Raw genomic sequence first — 21,662 nt, forward strand, 5'->3', positions numbered from 1 at the left:
GTGCCTGAATAGCAGGGCAGCCCCGCGCCGCTGGGGCAGGACCGTGCTCTCCCGCTACTGGGGGCGATGGGGAGAAAAATGCTGCTTTTACCTGCTGATATTTTATTAGCAGTTTGTATTACTTTAAGAAACTCTCTGCAGTGGAATTGTAATCTGGTAAACCTGGAGCCCATGAAATGAGATTTTCAGTTCTGTGAGTTAGCAATAGGTATGATGCATTAAAGAAGATTTACTCCCCACATAAGGGAGATTTTGATGAGAAGCCTGATATGCTAACCACAAAGAGTTCTGGCGCAGGGCACTGCTTGCCTGCTGACCTCATCTTGCTTTTTCATCTGCTTGCCGTGGTCAAATGACAGCCCCACAGGTAAAATTGCCCGCAGTACTACATACACGTTTCTACAGCAGAAAGGCCAGGGAGTGTCTTCTTGCAGAAGATGCAGGAGGCTGTCAGAAGGTGGAACTGCAAGGCATTCGTGGCATTCCTGCAGGCAGGCCCAACTTCCTCTGAAGCTGCAGCGAGCGCCTTGGCGCGGTGTTTGTGCTGCCGGAGCCCCCGATGCTGCAGGGCGCTCAGCTCGGTGCAGTGGCAGCGTGTGCCCTTTTCCTGCTGCCTGCTTGGCACATGGGGTGGCAGCCACAAACCCGGAGGAGATGAGTGGTTTTTGGCAGTGTAAAGGGCTAATGACATCAGTGAATTTCTGCTCATCTGTCTAAAAATCAAAGTGCTTTTTGGATTCTAGCACTTGTTTTTTTTTTGGTCATCTCTATTAGCAATTTTCTCCTAAATAGAAGAAACCTTCCTCTGGCTTCCGAGGGGTTTGTCCACACCTCCCTCGGTGTTCAGATGGGCTCTCTGGTGGCACTGGGGCAGTGAAGTTGCTGGAGCACTGGGGCAGGGGTCCCAAAAAGGGTCAGAGCCTGACAGCACAGGGGCAGGGCTGGCCCATTACTGCTGCCTCTGCTGCCAGCGCAGCACTCCCCTCGTCTCTGCTGTGATATTATCGAGACATTACCAGTGTTTACCTGTCAGGCTGCTCGGCCCCGCAATCACCCTAAATAATAGGACAGGGAGAAAAAGGCGGCCGTGGCGTTATCTCTGCTGACACACACACGCCTGCAGGAGGGCTGCCAGCCCCGCTGCGCTGACCGGGGCGCTGGTGGGGCCGACCTTCGATGTGGGAAGGCTTGGCCGTCGCAGCATGTGTGCACAGCTTGGACAAGGGGAGCCTGTGGAGCATTTCTGTCTGTGCCGGGGCCTCCCGTGGTTCAAAGCCCTGTTTACTACCTAGAAAAACATTCCTGGAAATCTTGTTTTTACAGGAAGTTCTCGCCTCTCCCCGTCTTGCAGGTGAGATTCACAGGTAATGCAACAACAGCTGCAGAAGGGAGGAAAATGGTGTAACAGCAGCCAGGGTGACAAATGTCACTGGAGATAGCGAGCAGATGTGTGACAATTGAAGAAGCTGTGGAGGCATCTAGGCAGCAGGTCACGGAGAATCCTCGCAGTCGCTTCTGTTAGTGTGGGAATGGGGAGAGGAGCAAAGCTTTGGGTGCCCACAAGCTGGGTGCTGCGGGATGAGCAGTGAGTGCACCCCGTTACTGCATACCCGTGGGTACGCGGGGGGTGGGTAGCAGCTAGCTGCTGCGAGTCCTTGTATTTATATTCATTGGACATAGCTGACTCAGTTACATTTATTTACCTCAAAGTTTTTAATGGGGTATAATTGGAAAAGATTTATACCAAATCTGCATATTGATTTGACATTTAAGTATATGATTAAAAGCTGCTGAGGTCATCACTTGACTAAATTGGCTTAATGAATGTTGATTACACTGTACATGTTAATTTAATTTAGCGAGATCTCTATCTTCTGAATTGGTTATTGCCTTCTGTTCAATTATTATTGATTAGGATATGGGAGGATGCCAGTGCTGGTTGTGTTCCTCAGCCAGTGGGTCCAGGGCATCCCACGTGCGGCAGCACCGGCTGATCAGAGCCCCTGCAAGCAGCGAGCACGTGCTGCTTGGTCTGCTAGGACTGCGTCCTTCCCTCACCAATACAAAAATCCTTGTGGCATGAGGGAGGCCTGGTGCAGTGTTCAGACAATCGGGTTCTCTCAGGAACTGCTGAGGTGTCTCCTCTGCCTGGCCTCCAGTGCTGCTCTGTGAAGTGTTGCTGGAAGAGGCTAGAGCTTGCTGCTGTTGGCTGACCCACAGCTCTGGTGTGTTTTGGGTTGGGAGAGTTAAGAGGAGAGCTCTTTATCTCCCCATCCCTCTCTGTTATGGTGCTTGTAGGCCTGATGCTGGGACCCCAGTGAGCCTGCAGCTCCCCAGCCATCACACTACACAAGCGTGGGGGGACAGGAGAGGTGCTGCCACCTCTGGAGAAAGCTCCTCCTGAGGGAGCCAGGCTCCATACGGGATGTGTTGTGGTGGCATATGCCATTAATCCCACATGCTGAATTATTCAGCGGATCAGGATAATGAATCATTGAACAAAGCCTGGCATCGTGCAGCTCTGTAGTCCTTGGCTGCCTCGTGCAGCAAACCCTGCTGATGTTCCCTGTGTCGTTCTGTGGCTCAGCGTGACTTCACCACGGCCAGGATCCTGGGGGTTTGACTTCCAGGCCACTTGCTGGGGCTGTGGGATCAGCACCTTCCACCTCGCTGCTCACAAACTCAGCCAGCTGTGAGCAGGTTTGGCTCAAGGTGCTCTCCTGCACAAAATGTGGAGCTGCAGCAGCTCCAGGAGAAGCAGCAGAAGGGATGACACCCCTGAAAAAGCCCTTTCTGCACTGCTGGGTTTGTAGCAGTGAGGAATCCAAGCTGTTCTGTTAACTGGTGTAAATGGCTTTCAGTAGAGCCGTGCTGATTTCCACCTCTCATGGATCTGGCCCGGTCTCCAGCAGCGTTCTGCAAAGAAAACACGTGCTCCTCTTCTGAAGCATAAGAGGAATTTTGCTGAGGCAGAAGTGGCTCATAATGCTGGGTGTTAAGAGTGCACTGCTCTGTGTTAGCAGGATCGTATATTAATTATGACTTCAGATTTCTATAGCTGTATTGTTCATGAGCTCAGTTTCGAATGAGCTCCTAAACCCACGCTCTGGCATGACAGAGCTGTGCAGAGTAGCAACAGGGATCTGCCCTGGGGCTTGGGGATTGCAGAAGACAACCAGGGCAGGCGGGAGGGCAGCCCCGTGCCAGCAGGACCTGCCTGCTCCTGGGCCTTCAGTCACAGATGCCCTGGGCGAGGGGAGGAGAGGTGGTTGGGGAGCAGCATCTGGACAAGGGGCAGGTCCAAGGGACTGGTGCTGGGCTTCTCATGCCACGGCAGGAGCGTGGTGTAAAGGCACAGCTACATTAACACACAAATGGAGGGTTGTGGCAGCCCCCAGCCACGGCATGCAGCCCGGTAATGTCCTCGCTGTGTATTTGGGTACCTCAGAGGAAAATTGCCATCCGCTTGTCCTCACATCACTGCTGTCAGTACGTCGGTGTACTGACAACTGTTCTTCATTGTGAAGTTAACGCTGACCTGCCCCCATGCTCATCTCTCCCTTTCTTCCTCTGTTCTGCTCCCAACACCCTTGGAAAAGGTTAACGTTCACGTTAAGAGCTCCTTTTCTTACTCTGAGCTGAGGTCCGATCAGGGGCTCCACTGAACTTAGTGGCTTGCTCAGAGGACGAGAAGGGATCTCCTCAGCTGTCAGTTCTGAGCTGAGCAACATTTTGTTCTTAAGGAATGTAACTTTTTAGGAAGAAAATCTAGACCAAGTTTGATTTGGATAACAGCTGACCTTGGAGCGTGGAATTTCTTGCAGGTCAAGTCATTTGTTTGCAAATATGTTTTTGATTAGCCATTTTGCTTTGACATCGCAATAAAGTTCTGTTTCAGAAGTTGATAAATTTCTCTCTATTTTTATTTATGGTGGCATTTAAATTCCTACCTAGCTGACACTAAACAAATTTGATTTCCAAATTCTTCAGCTCAACTCCCTAAAAGACCTATGTTTACCTCTTAGGGATGTCTCAACATCTAGCTTTGTCAGCATAAGAGAAACATTCAAGCTGTTTGGGTTGCTTGAATCCGAACATGAGTGATACTTGAAAATGTTCAAGGAGCAGCCTTCCCTGAACTTCCTGGGGTGGCTGCTCTGACCTAACGTTAACTAATGGGCCTCAGCAACCACCCTGACCCTCGAGTCAAGGAGTGTGTGTGAAATGGGGAGGAGAAAGCCCAGAGAACACGGGGCTGCAATTCATAATAAGTGACAAAATAAGTTTAAGTCCCAGTGCAGCACATGTAATGAGCAAGTGATCTAAAAAGCGTTGCAGCCGAATTGCTGAGAGTCATGTTTTTCCCACAGAACTCATTAAATCTTTTTATGTAAGATTGCTGCAGCCACACTTCCCAAATGCTTTCCTCATTGTGTGTTTCAGTTGGTGTTTTCATGTATTTTAATTCCTTTGTCCTTTCAATTTAAAGAAGTCATGGTTCAACAACCTAAATAGCTTAATAAAGAGCCTGAGAAATACCTTCTAAAGAGGACAAGCTCTGGTGTTTCATGTTTCAGCACTGCAAATTCCTCCTGGAAAGGAAAAATGCTGTTTGTTCCTAGCTCTGAGAACCTAAGCAATGAGAAGCGCTGTCAAAATGAAAACATTCACACAATTCCCCGGCAATAAAAGCTGCCACAGCGTGTTGGAAAGCTTTGGATTATTACCTGGGAAACCTATGGCCGTAGTTGTTGAGGGAGGGATTTTGAAAGCAGCAGCTACACCAATGTATTAATGCAAAATGCCCCCGTAAAGACTGGGGGTGGAGCAGACACAGCTCTGCTGGCTGCCTGGGAAAGCCTCGCGTGTTGCTTTTGTGCTATTGACGGAGGTTGAGGCTAGTACAGTTCCTTAATCACCTTCTGGCAAACGTTGCTAAGGCTCATTAATGCAAATTAACAGATGATCTATTTTTCCAAAGCCTGTCCCATCACATGAACTGCCATTATACAGTAACTTAAAAAAAAAAAAAAATCAATTTTGTAGTGCTTACTACAAATTGATTTATGGCTTTTCTGCTTGGAGCCGATGAGGCCTGGTGAGCCCTGAACAGCCGAGTTGTGCTCTCCTTGCTCACAGTGCACCGCTGGGGGCAAAGGCTGAAATCGGGAGTGCAGTAGTAACACTGGCCTTCAAAAATAAATAGTCAGTGTTGCGATGTCTTCCTGGGGAAGGTATGTAAAGCCGTGAGTGCAGAAGGGAGTTGTGTATTTGCAGGTTCTGAGTGCTGGCAGTGCCAAAGGGCTTCACTGAGCCTGAGGGGTGCGTCTCGGGGGAGCTGCTGGGCTTCAGGTGTGGAGTCTACATCACTCTGCAGCAGGGGAGGAAGCTATCGGGAGAAACTTTGAGCTGCTTTACTTCTTGGGGCGGACATGGGGAAATCCTGGAGCACTGGCACGGTGCAAGGAGGCATGGGGTAGGCACTCTGAGCACTGGCTGCAGGGCGCTGAGAGCTGCTGGCCTGAGTGGGCTCTGCTTGGGCTGTAGCTGGGGCTGAGCTGGGTGATAGGCTTCAAGAGCAGAAATCCTTGCTGAAATTATTCAATATGTTGAGGTTTTGCTTGATTTTTCTCCCTTTGGAGGCTTACAAGCAGAAGACTGAAGCTGATGTGAGAGCAGAGGGGCCGAGCAGCTGCTACACGTGGGAGGCCTGAGCAGAGAGAGGGCTCCTCCGAGTCCCTGGCCCTGACGCGGCAATCATAATCACTTTGTGGTGGCACGGTCTCCTGGGCCCTGACCAAGTAATTAAGTTTCCAACTTGAAATGAAATGTCTTTCTTGAAATGGGAATTTAAATGAATTAGCTGCATTTATCAGCAGGTGCTGAAGGGGCTATTTTAATTTAAAAGGTAGGTATAATCCTGGCTTGGCAGATACAGCTTAATTACAGTCGATTTTAGCAATAAACAAAAACACAAGGGGGAAAGCAGAGCCTGGCCTTGGTAGCCAGGGATTTAAATTTTTACAAGTATTGAAATTGCTTTCTAATTAATTTACTGACCTAATGTGTGCATGTGGAAGTTAGTTAGCTTGATCCCTTAGCTGAATTATGTCATTTACCATTTAAATTTGAGGCAGGTAATGAGCGTTGTGCTTGTGGGGATGCACGGAGCGCTCTGCTCCTGTCCTGGAGGGTGTGCGGTGCGATTCCGGGAGCAGCTGAGCTGTGCCAAGCCGAGCGGCATGGACTGCAGTAGATGTTTTAAAACACCGTGTGTATGTGCTGTAAGTGTGCTGCATCCCTGTGTGAAAGGGATGAAATTCATACCTGTAGTGAAAAACAGGCAGAACATAAACAATTTCAGTCTGTACAACTGATGTGAAATTTGAGGAAAACACGGCTTCCTGAAGTACTGAAGAAAAGGGAAAACTTTTAACTGATCACCAAGTCAGTGCCTGATAAGCCTGCTAATTGTCTCCAATATTTATTTAGCACTCAAAAATGGTGTCATATTCTGAAAAACACATTAGCTGTCTCTCTCATCCCATTAGTGTAGTTCATCGTGCGCTGGAGTTTGCCAGAGTTAGAACACAGCTTAGAGCATGGACTGTGATCTGAAGACAGATGTGTATCTCAGGCCTGATTATAAGCTGTAGTTGGCAAAACAGGGAGTGATTTAATGAAGTTTTGATACAGCTCATCAGATACTGAAATGGGAAGATGCAATATTAATTTAGAAACACATTATCATTTCAATTGTAGTCATTCTGAAGAGTATTAATAACAGGGGAGCTTGTGGCAGTTTGGAAAGATGATGTATTATTCTAAAGGCGAAAATATTCTTCAGAATTGTTTCATTTGACACCTAAACAGCTAGCATATTCCCATTATCACCATGTAATCAATTTTTTTGCCGTGTCTTCTATGCTTATGAAACATAATCACTTTAGGCATTTCATGTGTTGTATTGCAGGCTTCTGAAGTGGGTAGGCAGGGCAAGCTTAAAACACTAGGTTGACAACTTATCTTTTAATCCTAAAATTCCTCTGTGGAATTAGCTGACTTCAAATTCCGTTTGACAGCAGGACCTCCTTTTGTTCTCACAGCCAAAAAGATGTGTGTCACTTAAAACTTGCTGCATCCATCTCAGATTGTGACATTTAAAACAGACAGCACTGACCACCATGACTGCGAAAGCTTTAATCCTTTTCACATGAAAGGTACTGCACCTTGGGAGAAATGAGTTGCATCCTGCTCTGCTTAGAGTGGGGTAATCCTCAGCTGGCATCGGAGTAGGGTCTCTTACCGGTGATGATGGAGGATGCGAAAAGCAGATACCCTGACTTTTCCTGACCCCATGTGAAATTTAATAGAAAACTTGGCATTGGGTTCATGAACTGAGCAAACGTGAGTTGCTTGTTTGGAGGTGGCGTGAAGTCGGGCCCTTTCCCTGTGACCCTTGCTGGGGCTGTGACCCCGGAGCACACAGCCTGCGTTCCTCCTGCTGTGCAAGCAGAAACTTGGCCTCAGCACAACGCAGGTGATAGCTGGCAGGAGGGGATGCTCAGGAATGTGGGGGTGTTGCTGCTGCTGTCTGCCCCTGCAGGATTTCAGCTTTCTGGTATGAGATGAAAATAAAATTATCTGAGATACAATACATGCCCATGACCATGCATTGTATGGTTGAAACCTGGAAACAAATGTTCAAAAAAGGTCCCCAGTCTCGTGAGCAGAAGTCCTTTAACTGTGCGTCTGAATTTTCAAGTGCTCCTGTGTCATGCCTGTGATTAAGTCCACTGGTGGTATCTGCTGCTTCCTCCTCTCCTACCCATCAACGTGCAGCAGCTCCTAAGCCTGTGAAGGACCTGGGGAGTCTGTGTGCTCTGGGGCTGTATGCAAGGCATGTCTGCAGCCTGTTAGTGCTTGGCTCAAATCAGCAGGCTCCCTCTGAAAGCACTGCTTGTGACTTGAGCAAGCTCCAGTCTGAGTAAGTACTTAATTAACGCAGTCTCCTGGCAATGGAGCACAAGCAAATTTCCCATCTAAAAGCAGAATCAAGGCAATATTTTGTGTCTATTCTTAGTCACATCCATTTAATCTGTAGATATTAAAATCCTCGAATGGGCTGACTGCAGGGCAGCTCCTTCCTAATGCTTTAAAGTGAATTCCAGCCCACTGCATCGCCGTGCCACCTTGCCAAGTTTTAGGATCCACATTCCTTGGACGCTGTCCCTCCAGGGGATGCGCTAGAATAGAATTGAGCTCTTCTGTTAAAACAAGTGGGAACCTTCTCTTGCAAGCAGGGTTGGTGCTTATGGAAACCAGGTGTCCTTACTGGCCTTGTGACTGCCATGGCTTAGTTTCACTGCTGACAACAGCTAGTGTTGTGGGTGCTTGTGCTCACGGACTCCTTGGCTCCACCAAAACACAGGTATTTAGGATTCTGTCCTCAGGTCTAAGCACTTGTGAAGGATTAAGTCACCCAGGGGTTGGGGTGCTTTGGATTTGAGATAAGAAATGAGTCAAGATGTGAGCATGGCTAGATCTTACACTGCCTGTTTTAGGTGTAAACAAGAATTGTTTTGATGGCTTCATTGAAAAGTTCACAGAGGAAACAGAATATTGGTCAGTTAAGTGGCTGGGTGCTCAGGCACCTGCCTGTGGACATCTCACCCTTCCCTTCATAGTCTGTTTTCATCATGAGCAAGGATTTTACCATTATATATATTTATATATGTAAACCAAGGATGAGCACAGACTAATCTGCCACCTTGACTCAAAAGAAGGAGGCAGTTCTCATTGGAGGAGGTGTTTCTGTAGAGCTGCTTTTGGGAGGATCACTACTTGAGCAGTACCTAGACTATAAAAAAGTTGCAAATTTCCTACTGGGGAATGTGTGTAGCTGTCATCTGAGCTGCCCTTTGTCCATTACTTCTATTTAAAATCTTACCTATGTTTACCTGCCCAGAGCAGAAGTGCTTGAGTCTGGCTGTTGGAAGGGGCAGTTGGGCCAGCTGGCCCCTAGGCTGCCCTTGGCTCCTGACAGCCTCTCATTGGGTACAAATCTACAAAAACAAATCCTTGTATTAGATTATGTTCGCAATTGAAATCAACAAGGGCCTTAGCTGCCTCTCCAGCGCTCAGCGCTCTTTCTGTGTGATGAGGAAGGATAAATAATGAGGCAATATTTTACTCTTCAGGTTCTGCCATTGGAAATGCTTCTGACGGTGTTCTGCGAATTTGTGACGCTGGTGGCAGGATTCCATGGCAGCCTTCATAATAAATCACTTGGTTTAACAATGAGGAACATTTCATTGGTCTGATTAGCACCAGGTGAAGTGATTAGCACAATCAGGGTGGGGAAGGACTTGGACCAAACTCAGACACAAAATCTTGTATTTGCAAACCAGCCCTTTCCTCTTCTGGGGTGGGGGAACAGCCCCAGCATCGGATGTCCCTGGCCAGCCCTCTTGCAACAAAATATTTATTGCAAGTGTTATATTCCTTAAAGACTTCTTCCTATTTTGCTGCTTGTCTCAGCTTTCAGCTGTACTCTTTGGCTGCTAGGAAGGCTTTGATCCTGCTGACGAACACTTCACAAGGATCCATCCCCTGCAGAAGCTCGGAGCAGCCCCAGGCAAGGTGGCAGTGCCACCCACATCTGTGCCAGGCTCAGGTGGCAGTCCCTCTCGCAGAGCTCTGCGGCTGGTTCTGGAGCTTTCTGTTCTGCCCTCACCTTTACAATTCATTCTCTATCTCTGCATTGCATGCATGGTTTTTAAATTGCAGCTTAAGGCTCATTTCTGTATCATACATACACTCATGTTTAGGATTTTAGTAGTTCTAGTTCATTGTATTATAATTGGATAGCCTTGGGGAAATGACTGTCAGAACTGATAGGCTCCTAGCAGTTTTTGTATCAATTGGTGAATTACATGTGCATTTCTCAGATGCTCACATATTTATACATTCCCCCGGTGCTACCCTTCCTTCAGAGAACTGCACTGAGACTAGCATCACAGGCTGCGGAGGGGGACAGCTTTCCTTTCAACAGGGGAGGTGTGCAGCCTTCAGAGCTGCTGAAAACAACAAACAGAACAGCTTGAAAGTGATGGAAATATCTCCAGCAGTACTTATCTCCAGTGGTGTGGGGTAAGAACATTCTCAGAGCCTCCCAAACCTGGCCTGGCTATGTGCTGTTTGTGCAAGTGGTGCCTGTCAGCGGACACCCCAAGGGACCTGCAGCTGAGGCTTTGTCTTTGCGATGTGTGGGGACATCCCAGCTGGGCCCACGGCCTGAGGAGACCATCCCTTGGGACTGCTGATTCCTGGCAAGGGGCTTTTCTTCCCTGGGTGTTAGGTGAGGAAGCTTTTCCCGGCAGTGGGGGGCTCTGCACCAGGCCTGTACCCCACCCTGGAGCTCCGGAGTGCTCTCCTAAAGGGCTGCTGGTCAGGTGCTGACACTGCTTCAGACCTGGCTGCTAGCTGAGTCTGGTGTTCTGAGACCTCAGGGTGTTTTAGAAATATTTATGGGATGTAGTGTATAGGAGCTTTCATCTGCTCAGAGCTCGCTCTGAGCACACTAACACATAGGGGACCTCTTTTTTCATTTTTTCAATAACACTTCACACTTGCAAACCTCCCCATCTGTTCCAAAAGGAGTCTGGCAAATGATTTTGTTACATTTCACCATGTTTCAGAATGAACATGCACATTTCTACCCTTGGAAATCACTCAAATAAAATACAATTGAAGACCAGATTAAAGATTTTATAGTCTGATAAACTTCCAGGTCTGCGGTCAGTTCTGCCAGAAGCAAAAACGTTTCACTTCTCTGGTTATTATCTCCCTGAATAGAGAAGGTCTGATGAAAGCCCTGCTGCTCCCCCCATCCAGCTCCAGTTCCTCTGGGTTTCATCCTGACGCTTTCACTTTGCAGCAGCAGCAGCCGGGGGCTGGGACTGGTCCCTGTGCGGTGGGCTGCTGTCCCGGGAGCTGGCAGGCAGCAGCTGGGGAGCAGAGCTCTGGTGTCTTTGTCATCGTTTGGCAGAGGGGGCCCTCAGACACGGGTGGGGTGATTCACCCAGAACAAGGCAGGAAACTTGTTTTCCTGCCGTGTCGGATCCATCTGAAGAATCCCGAAGCAGCGTGTGCTCTGCAGCAGAATTCAGCGAATCCTTTCCTTAAATTATACAGAATCCAGTGACAGAAGGGATGCAGAAAGTGCCTCTGTCCCTTTTAGCTGATGACTGCTCTGTTCCCTTTTGTTTACTCAGTGTACTTGCCTTTTTGCGGATAAGACCGGCCATTAATTTCGTAATTTGTGGGCCCAGCAGACTCGGCTTTCAAAGGTTATTGCTCACACAGCCTGGTCTCCCAATCCTCTGGGACACGCTCTGTGAAATGGTAGAAATGGTGCATGATGAGGGAATGCCCTTTGGAAAAGGTTAAGCCTGCTGCTAGTTTATCTCAGCCTTGCGAGCAGGGGAAGAGGGCCTGTGGGAAATCAGAGGGAAGCAGGCGTGCTCGCGCTGATTAGCACTGCCCTGCCTGCTCCAGCGGGGTGGGAGAAGTGCACGCAGAATGGAGAAGTGCACGCAGAATGGGGATGAGCCCTGTCTGCACGCAGGCTGCCTGTCCCGGCGCTGGGAGCCACCAGCTCCTTCTGGCTCGTTAGTCTCGCAGTGACTCTGCAAAATCCCCGTCTGCGGTGTCGTGGCAGAACCATTGCCCGCCCTCCTAGAACAAAACAGGCCTGCATTTATTTTGGTTCTGGCCTATTAGTGAGTTATGACCCAAGTGCCTTTTACATTGCTGGTGTCTGCGCTCGGTTTCATGGGTTTTCTGCAGTATGCGTAACTCTGCAGTTGGATTTTATGCTTGATTTGGTAATTGAAGGGAAAACAGGACAGCCGTAGCCTGGACAACTGGGAGGAATGAGAACAAGCTGATTTTTAACTATTAGCTTCCACCACACCGCTGTAAACAAACTCCTGCATCTGCCTAGCTGGGAGATGCTCGTGTGTGCTAATTGGGGTTCGTTAGCCCTTTTGTTTGTGCAGCCTCCTTCAAGTGGAGACCGGGAGGCAGCCTCCTGGGACTGTTCGCTTCTTTGATTCCATCTGCAAGTCAGCAAGATGTTGCAGATGCTCCACATGTTTTCTGGCTCGCTCTTCCTTCCAGTGCAAGGGAACTTGGTTTAAAAAATAATTAATGCTGCCAGCTGCAGTGCAGTGGGAGTAGCAGTGGTGAAACTGGGCCCTGCAGAAGGGGCAGCGTGAAACCCGTCCTCCCCCTGCGCTGCTCAGCACAGAGCTTCACTGTGAAGGGCAGAATTCACAACTTGCTGTTTTGTTGTTAGGTGAAGGTTTGTTTTGCTGATTGTTTTCAGCACCAATACATTTAGCTTTCTTAATAGTTTTCATCAGACCAAGTGCTTCAAATATGCCAGAATTGCGAAACAGCTCAAAAACCCCGCTGTAAGTGCTTCTGGATTACATACTTGTTCCTGTTTCTGTGCGGTGAAATCACACCGGCTTGTTTCTAACCAAGAGACCTGAGATTCCCTCGCTATCAGCTGACACAAGATGGGGAAATCTGAACGGGAAGTTCAAGAATTTGCGGCCTCATAAACAGAAGACGAGCTTGGCTCTGTCACTTGTATTCCCTGCCTCTGGGCGAGCTGCTTTTGCGATAGGAAACCCTGCAGGTTCCTTGTCTACAGCTTGCGTTGGAAGGGAGCATTCATGCAGTTTTTTCAGCTCCATTAAATAGCACAGCTGCCCAAGCAGCTAAATGGATGAGGCTAATGAACATGTGCACGAGTTGATGGTTCAGGATCTAAATTGCCTGGGAGCAAGCAAAACAGAATTAGGCAAGTAAAGAACCTGATTGTTTTTCAAGTGATAAAAGATTGGCGTGAATTACAGGAGGCATTAGAAATTTGGAAGATATGTAGATTTAAATGGATATATTTGTTTCAATTAAATAAAGAGGAGGGAACAAAATGCCTGTTCAGAAGTACCATATACTGAGGCTTCCATCTGGCTTACTCGGATCTCTGGGCTAAGAATTAATGTCTGTGTATTTGGGGTTTAAGAAAGGCTGCTTGTAGTTGGGGAGCCCACCCAAAACAGGCTGGGGATGGGGCAGCTAACGGGGAGCCAGTTGCTGCTCTGTAGAAGTGGGCTAACGAGATCCAGCAGCACAGGCAGTGGTGGGTCTAGGAGGACACCAAACCCGAGTGATGTGGAGAACCCCCCCTGCTGATGCAGTTGTGTTCAGTGCGTCCCAGCCTTCCTGTCTCCTCTTTATGAAGTTCTTGGATTTTAAACCAAAATGTTAACTGAAAGTAACATCACGTTAGTCTCCAAAGCCAGGTTGTTTTTTTTCAATTGCAAGTGTTCTTCCAGCTTTTGGAAAGTATTTCTGTGAATGTTTTGGAAAGCATCTCAAAACAAATTTTGATTAAAGCTCTAAGGACTGAAAAGTGAAAAGTGTGCTGTTGCAGCCAGTCTCCCCAAAGTAATATGTTTTTATGAAAAACATGAATGTGTTCATTTACACCCATTGCCCTCTGGGCATGGACCTGTCCTTGGGGAAGGACGGTGCTGCTGGTTTTGACAGACAGACAATGCTCTAATCCCAAACTTCCCCTACTTACGATGCCCCATCTTAAAGCTCCTGATGTTTCCTGTCAGCGGCAGTCCCATGGCGATTGCCTCGTGGAATGTAAATGCGGCGTTTTTGGAGCCCCAGAGCCCTTTAGAAAAATCCACTGTCAGGTTCCTACAGCTGCTGCTTCGGTAGCCGTCCTTCCCATTCAGGTCTCAAGATTACTGTGGCAGTGATTGAACAGGAGATTCATGGAGGGAAATTAAGCCTCCAGAAGATACAATAATTTAAATAATTGGCATTTTTTGTGTGTGAGAACATGAGAAATACAGTGTTCATTCACCATGAATTCCTCCAGGACCAGGGTAACAGAAGCAGATGAATTCTTATGAAACAAAGATTCTATTTTCATGCAAATATCTCTCAGTAATAAAATACCAGGGGAATAAAAATGACAGGAAAATGTATGATGTACAAGCAGAATTGTTTCTGAAGCAGTGTATTTTCCATGAAGCCTCAATAGCTTTTATCCTGTAGGCCATGTTAGCAACAAAGCACGAAGCAAGAGGAGGCTTCGCGTGAGCAGCGTGATGGAGAAAGCCACCGGCTCTGCTGCTCACACACCTCAGTGAAACTTCTGCGAGGAGTCGGCTTCTCCAGCCCCGAGCAGAGGAAGGGGGAAGCCTCCTTAGGTGAGGGGACTGGGGTGCTGTGGGAGGGGAGAGCAGCTCTCAGCTTGGGAAGGAGGCCAAAAGCCCCGATCTAGGTCTGAGTCCAAGGTGTCCGAGCTTTGCTTACAAGTGCTTGAGGGCTGCAGTACAGCTGTGGGCACAGACTTCATTTCCGACAGCTCTACCCTGCTATTTAGGGTCCTTAAGAGGAAATCAGCTTCTGTGTGTAGTACATATTTAGCGCTGGCTTGGACCATCGTTTGTCAGCAGTAATTAATGAGTCAGAAAGACTACAACTGCCACCTCGCCGTCACAATGCCAGCATGATTAAGGCCAAGACACAACCCTCTCCTGCATTTTTTTCCCTATTTTGCACATTAATGGAAAAACCCACCAGCAAACGGAGTCCATGTCCAGCAACCTTCCTCCTCTTTTTTTGGGGAAAGAGGGGAGCCAGGCACACCCTGTATTTTGATTGTCTGGAGAAGGCCGTGTGCTGCTCTGTAGGCAGCTGGTAAATGATGGGATGTGAAGCATTCCCTGCTGCCTGAGCTAATGATTGCTTTCCAAATGGCATCTGTATTCGGGGGGGGCCGCAGGAGCCAGGGCGCCGCGGGAGAAGGGGAATAATCATGGTAAACTCGATCTTACGAAGCGCTGTGAGCATGCATCATTTTTATTGTAGGAAAGATTAATAGATCCTGTGGCGGCTTTTGTTTTGTTTCAGCGGAAGGAAGTGTTTAAGTCGCTGGTTTATTTCAAACCATTTGAGTAATCTGGGGCTAATAAACCTTGCTGGAGTTGCAGGAGGCTTCAAAGGCTGCTGGTCTGGCTATCGGACGCGTTAAGGATTTCTGGAGCCTGAAGCACGGCTGCATCACATGGGCTGTGAATTGAGCAAGGACTGCCACTTTCGGGCTTCTTTTCCTCTGTTCGTGGCCTCACACTGAAACCCTTTGATTACAGTTCCTATGGCACTTCTATACCAGACGTGCAATAATTGTGCTCACCTCTTTGCCTTTTTGATCAGGAACGAGCCTACCTTAAACTGGGCCAGTTCACAGTCATCTCCAACGCCTATGTTTTATGTTTTTGCTGCTATCTTGTGCTCCAAGTCAGACTTTCAATTGGAAAGATTTCAAATCCTTTTCTAATAGAAATGCACCCTAAATGGACAGGTTTTTGCACAGTGTTTTATTTTTGGAAGAAAGGGTTTGTAGGTATTCTTTGGTGTCGATTTTCCTGGTTAGCCTTCTTGAGCAAAGAAACTCTTAGTATGGGTTTTATAAGAGTTTGCCCTAACTTCTGCGAAGTGGAAATTTTTGTTATAAATTTGAAGTTTTTCTATTTAAAATTTTAAAGGTTTATGTCAAAGCAAAAATCTTTTGTTCTGAATTGCTTTGAGGTCAAGGTGTGAGAAACTTACTTGAACTGGTGACCAGCTGGAGGCGTGTGGGGTTAGGGTACGAGCCTGCGGTGTTGGGTATCGAAGTCTGAACTAGTTCCTCCAAATGTTAGAGACAAAAGGAGGAAACAGGATGGATCCAGAGGACAGTGTTTAGCCTGTTAATGTGCTAAGGTAGGTATCTGGAACAGGTCAGATGAACCCGTGGTCAGAGGTTAGTTCTCCTCCAGAGTCTGTAAAGTGTGCGCTGTGACCAAGTCAGCATGAGGTGTCTCCAAGTTAGATGTGCCTTACAGAGAGCGAGCCTTGCTATAAGGTTGTTCGTTTCTGTTAGCAGTATTGCACTGAGTCGGTTCCCTTTGTGGGCAGTGTAGAAACTTGATTAGAGAAGTGTCATGCCAAAAATCTGATTCAAAAGTTTGAGACGGTGTCAAGAAACAAGTTTGTTCAGATTTCCCAGGGACAGCCACCTCTGGAATGGGACCAATGCATGGGAAACTTCAACCCCAAAGGAAAACTCAGAAAGCTAGATAGACGAAATGGGAATTTACCAGGGGATCCACATGGAGCCCCTAATTCAAGCTTGGCCTGACTCGAAGCCGTGTAAGTGCACATCTGTACAGTTCTGAGGCTTGTGATAAGAAAAATCCCCTGAAATTGCCTCTCTCAAAATTGCCAAGCCATTCTGTTCCATTAAGGTATTGTCGAATCTAAATATTGCATAGAGTGTGCTGTGTCAGAGGAGGACCTAGCCTCTTGTGCCCTGACCACAGCGTAGTCTCGGTCTCAAAATGAAATGCAGAATCTTGGGGGAACTGGGCAGGCGTAGTGCTGGGTTTGAAAAACAGCAAAGTCAAATGGGTAAACAACTTGTGAACTTTTAAACTTCAGCCTTGCTTATGCTGATGCATTATTTCTTCTGTTTTCAGCTAGTTTTGATCAGATTATTCTTTTGTGTATGAAGTTGTCTTTTCAAAGCTAACCAGCTAGGTTCTCAGCGCTCCTTACCCAGTGCCATGAGTCTGTTGTTCAGTGAGCAGCAGAAGCTGGGTTCTGTTGGGGGCAGCTCAGCTGGTTATTTTGCAGAGCCATGTGGAGGTACGTGCTCTCTGTGTTAATAACGTTTAGTAGCTCTTGTGAATGAAATTTTCTTGGGAAGAATGCTATCTGATAATGGAGGGTTTGTAATTCCAACTCCATTCAGTTTTGCTCTGGCTTTTCCTATCAAACTTGCCGGGATCACCAGCGCCATGTTCCACCAAGCTTTCCCCTTCTCTCATCCCACTGGCACGTCAAACAGCATGGGAGCTGCCTGGTACCCTTTTGTTCATAATTGTCTCGTGGGCTGGGGGCAATAGATAGGATTTGAGATGTTGGGACAACACATGATAGCTTAACCCTCTGCAAGTCTTTTGCCTTGGTGAATGGCAGAATCCTGCTGTTGCTTTGTGTTCACATCGGACGCTTTGTGTGCCTTTGCTGGGGCTGGATCTGGCCCAGGTGTCTGACCACCTTGCTCCTGCACGCTGCAGGTCCAGTCTCTCCTTTCGTTCCCTTTGGCAATTCCAGGCCTGTCACGTGCGCTGCTGGATGTAATTTCAGGCTGTTGCAACATTAATCAGGGTTTTCCCTGCTGTACCTTGGGCCTTAGCAGCTTGGTTTTAAACATCAGATGAAACTAAATTAATCAATAGATAAATTACCAAAAAATCACTTAGCCTCAGAGGCTGAAGCAGAGATGAGAGAAAGAAACCCAAATGCCAAAATTAAAATCTCAATTAAATTTTGCAAATAATGGATAATTACAGGGTGCTTCTTCTTTTTTTATGTTCATATTAAGTTGTAAGGAATTATTAGATATTTAACTGACATTTATCCAGATAGCCCACAGCAAGTTAGGTAGCAGTTACATGCTGTAATAAATGTCACCATTTAAAAATTAATTGCTATGCTATCTAACTTGCTGTGGGCTGTCTCATTAAATATTAATGCCGTGCCTAAAAATATGTTATGAGTTGAAAAGGATTATTTGGATTCGGGATGGCAGAGTTACAAAGCACCTGCTGCCTGGAGGGGGAAGGATGCTCGAGCATCACCAGTTCGCAGGGAGCTCTTCCTGGCGAGGCAGCTCCACCAGCACGTGCTGCCTCCAGCCCCAGCAGGATTCCCGGAGCCCACTTGGGTGCAGAGGCCGTGGGGTGCCCTCTGCGTGTAAATCTTCCAGGGCTGGGAAGAGAAACGTTGCACGTCTCATCTCGTACCCCCTGTTCTTCCTTGCACGCAGGCTGGGGGAAGGTGGTTTGAGCACGGCCCTGCCGTTCCCTTGCATGCAGAGATAATACATGGTGGGGGAGGATGAAGGTGAGCTAGGGAACAGAGGGGGGTCCTGTCCACCAGGAGTACCTATATTTATTGTTTTGAGCAAAATGCGTGCTAAGTGCTGTGCAGAGAAAACAGACCTAAGCATTCTAGGTGTTTAAAAAACAGTGCTAGCAGTAGGAGAAGCCTTTTGCAGCTCAGTGATACAAACTGAAGGGATATTTTTGTTCCAACTCTATCTCCCCCTATGAATAATGCATGCTGGTCTCCCAGAAACACAAGGTAATCAGAAATATACTGTGTCCATGACAAACGCAGTGCACATTACTGTAATAGAGCTTAAGGACCATTCGCATTGACTCTTACTATTTAAAGCCAAGGAATGTGCGATGTGTTTTCCCAGCCAGCCACCACTTTAATGCTTTGCTATTCCCCATCCGCTAATGAAGTGTGCAGAGAGCGAGAGCTGCTGCACTGAGAAGAAAGGATGCCCGGGATGGCTGGTGCTCCGTGTTGGAGCACCGTGTTGGAGGATGTACAGCTCCTTGCAGGGCCTCCCTGCTGAGCTCTTCTCCAGCAGATCTCTGGCGGAGCTCACAACCTGTGCAGCCAAGGGGCCTCTGCTCAGGCAGGTAACAGCGGGGTCTTGCCCCAAAATAGGGCCTGTGCACGTCCAGTGGCTGCTGCAGGTGAGCTGGTGGCTTACATCTGGTCTTGTCCTCCTCCCTCTTGCTTGCAGCCCCTGAGACAAAGCACGTCCTGGTGTGGGCTTTCAGTCAGCTGAAGTTGGGAGTCAGATCTGGGGGTTTTTCAGAGGCGCTACTCCTCAGATGGAAAGCATGAGAATACCTGTAGTGTCCTCTGCCTGTGCTGTGCACGATGGACCCTGTTTGCTCCTGCACAATTTCTGTTCTTTCTAGCCTCTGTTCCCAGGGTGCTCTGTAACACCCTTATGAAGCAGAATATCCTCTGTGGACAAAGCCTGCTGTGACACTTGTGCAGCAGGTTGACTTTTTGATTCAACAGAAAACTACAGAGAATTGTGTTTAAGATGCTTTGGAGGAATTTTTCCTTCCTTTCCCCTAAGCAGGACAAAAAATGCAATTTCATTCATCATGTACTCAGTTCAAAGCACCATTTTCTGCTGAAGGACTGAGCAAATATAATTTAAGGTTCCACTGTGCATGTGACAGATTTAATTAGTGTACATGGGAGCTCAAAGTTGTTCAGAAAGTATTTGTTTGCATAAAAATAGGCCATGTCTGCAATTTAAACTGGAATAAAGTACTGCAGTTATGAAGAATTTAATGAGTTGTTGCGTAATGTTCTTTATAAACACCATCCTAGATGGGAAATTCTATTAGGAAATAAAAACTAGGTTAGTAAATGCAACCAAATCCACCCTTCCGTATCCTCTTGCTTACAGCAGCCATAATTTGTTCCTAAAGGCAAAAGGGAGCGGCGTGTCTGTGGTGCTTGTCAGAGGAGCAGGAGTGAAAAAATCCCTCTGGCTTCTCATCCATGCCTGGCTCGGGGGCCTGGGAGGCATTGGGAGGGTCCGGCTCTTTCAGCCCATGTCCCCCCAGCTTTCTGAGAGAATCCCTGCACATAGCCCGTGCTTGGGACGTGTCTTCAGGGTCTGTGTCCCAAAACACTGCAGCTTTGTGTAGAGAGGTCAGAAAATTACTGATGTGTCAGCTGGGAGGCTGATACAAAGCTCAGTTTTTGCTCTTGTCTTGTTGCAGCCTCTTTTTTACGTTGCAAGTTAATTGTAGAAGTGCTGGCAGTCTGCTTATTACGTGACAGCGGAGCTGCTGAAGGGCCAGGTTGGAGTGAAACGTGATGACACAGTGAGATTTAGGAGGAGACGAGGAAATGGCTTAAGGGGCAACGATCCAGCTGCAAGGGGAAGCTGGGGGCTCTCAAGCAAGTCGCAGGGATATTGGGCACACCTCTCTTGAGTACGGTGCCATCAGGTGTCCGTGGGGCCCATATGGCTCGGCAGGAGGGCGGTTTCTCTCCCCACTGGTCTGGGGTTTCTGCTCCCTCGCAGGTTGGGTGCTTGGTGTTGCTGGGACGTGGGTGATGAGCACCCAGGTGGCACCCTCCAAGGGCACCCGAGCCCTCCACTGCTGGGAGCTGGGCATCCACACGTACAATCTAAAGCAGCAAAACAAAAGGTGGGAGGAGAAGGGAAGGATTTCTTCCTTTTCTGTTTCATGCTGCACAGCGATGTGCTCAGGATAAGGAGGGCAGGCCCTGGTGGAGCCAGAGAGCCAGCCTGGCTCCTCCGAGCTGGACTGCAAAGCTCACTCCTGTGGGAGAGCCCCGTCCCTCCAGGAGGCTCTGCAGTGCCACTACAGAGCTCTTCTGGTGCGACACATTGTAAGAGTGATGGTCCTTACCTTGTTCATTCAGCAACATAACATTTATTGAGGGGAGCTGGTAGCATTGTGTATTGTTCGGCTTTTTTCATCTGCCCTCCAACAGTCTCTGAGATCGTTAGGACACTGCTTCAGAGCTGGTAAGAGCTGTGGCAGGCGTGTGTGGAAGCACCATTCACACAAAGTGTCTGTAATTACAGAGCCTTCTTGTTGGTAGGCAGGCTGTATGGGTGGGGATGTAGCTTTTATCCCTGTAAACTTCTTAAAATGGAATTTCCATCTTACGCTGCTTGTGCAAAGCCCAGTCAGTGCTACATCGCTGCGGGTACGGTCGTGGGAGTGAACTGTCGTTTCCTACTTGGGAACTTCAGTTGTTACCTCGTACCTCTGGAGGTCACTGTAACAAAGAAAAATGCAGATACTGGAGACTGTGTAAAGGCTTTCATTTGGCTGCAGTCAAGGTATTTTGTGTTACAGGCCATGCACGTGTGAAACCGATCAGCTCATGCGTGTTTTAATGATTGATTTTTGCATGCAAAGGTCTTAATCCTGGGAGATCTCGATACTTCAGCCCGTGCTGCCCCTGAGTAGAGCTGTAGCAAGATCTTGTTCCTCTGCTTAACTTCTCACTGCTGGAAGGGCAGAGCAAGTGTGGTGCTCAGAGGGCAGGCACTGTCAGAACTGGTTAGGTGTGTACCTCTTGCAGGGCTTTCTGCAAAGGGCATTAAAAGTCCAAGTGCTTTTGAGGATCTGGGCAAATGGCTCTGGTACCTAAATAAAACATGACTGTGAAGGTTTCCTGTGCCCTTTCAGCACCAGTTCTCTGAGACTGGCACTGGAGCGGTGCTGCCACTGCCACAGCTCCTGGTCTTAGGGTACAAAGGAGCTTGTTCAGTGAGTGCAGCAGTTCCTCTTGGAAATGGTGCTCTGGTTCTGGCACTCTAGAGAACAGGTCTTTTTAATACAGTGTCTATTCTTTAAAGCATTTTTTTCCCTTTTTTTGATGCTTTCCACTTAAGATGAAAAATATCCGAACTGTGATCTCAGTCGTAGCTGTGAAGGCAAAGTCCTGCTCTTTGCATTAAAATGTGCACATCACCTGCCCAGTTTGAAGATTTTTCCTACTGATCAGAAATGGGAGATGTAACCTGGCGCTGGATGTCCTGCCCCTAATGGTTTGATGCATGCTAATCTGTGCGGAACACCTACTAGCTCTGAATTTTCCCTGGATGGTGCGGACGTTGTGAAATAATTACAGTTAGTGTTCTT

At 47.8% G+C, this 21,662-nt stretch overlaps 1 protein-coding gene across 1 annotated transcript in view; it reads right to left on the reverse strand.

Moving 5' to 3' along the window:
• CSF3R (colony stimulating factor 3 receptor) overlaps positions 1 to 21,662 on the reverse strand; it is a 353,819-nt gene that overhangs the window by 102,546 nt on the left and 229,611 nt on the right. The gene's annotated exons all lie outside the window — the stretch shown is intronic.

Source organism: Aythya ferina, assembly GCF_964211825.1.
Source record: "Aythya ferina genome assembly, chromosome: 24".
Classification (NCBI taxonomy): Eukaryota; Metazoa; Chordata; class Aves; order Anseriformes; family Anatidae; genus Aythya; species Aythya ferina.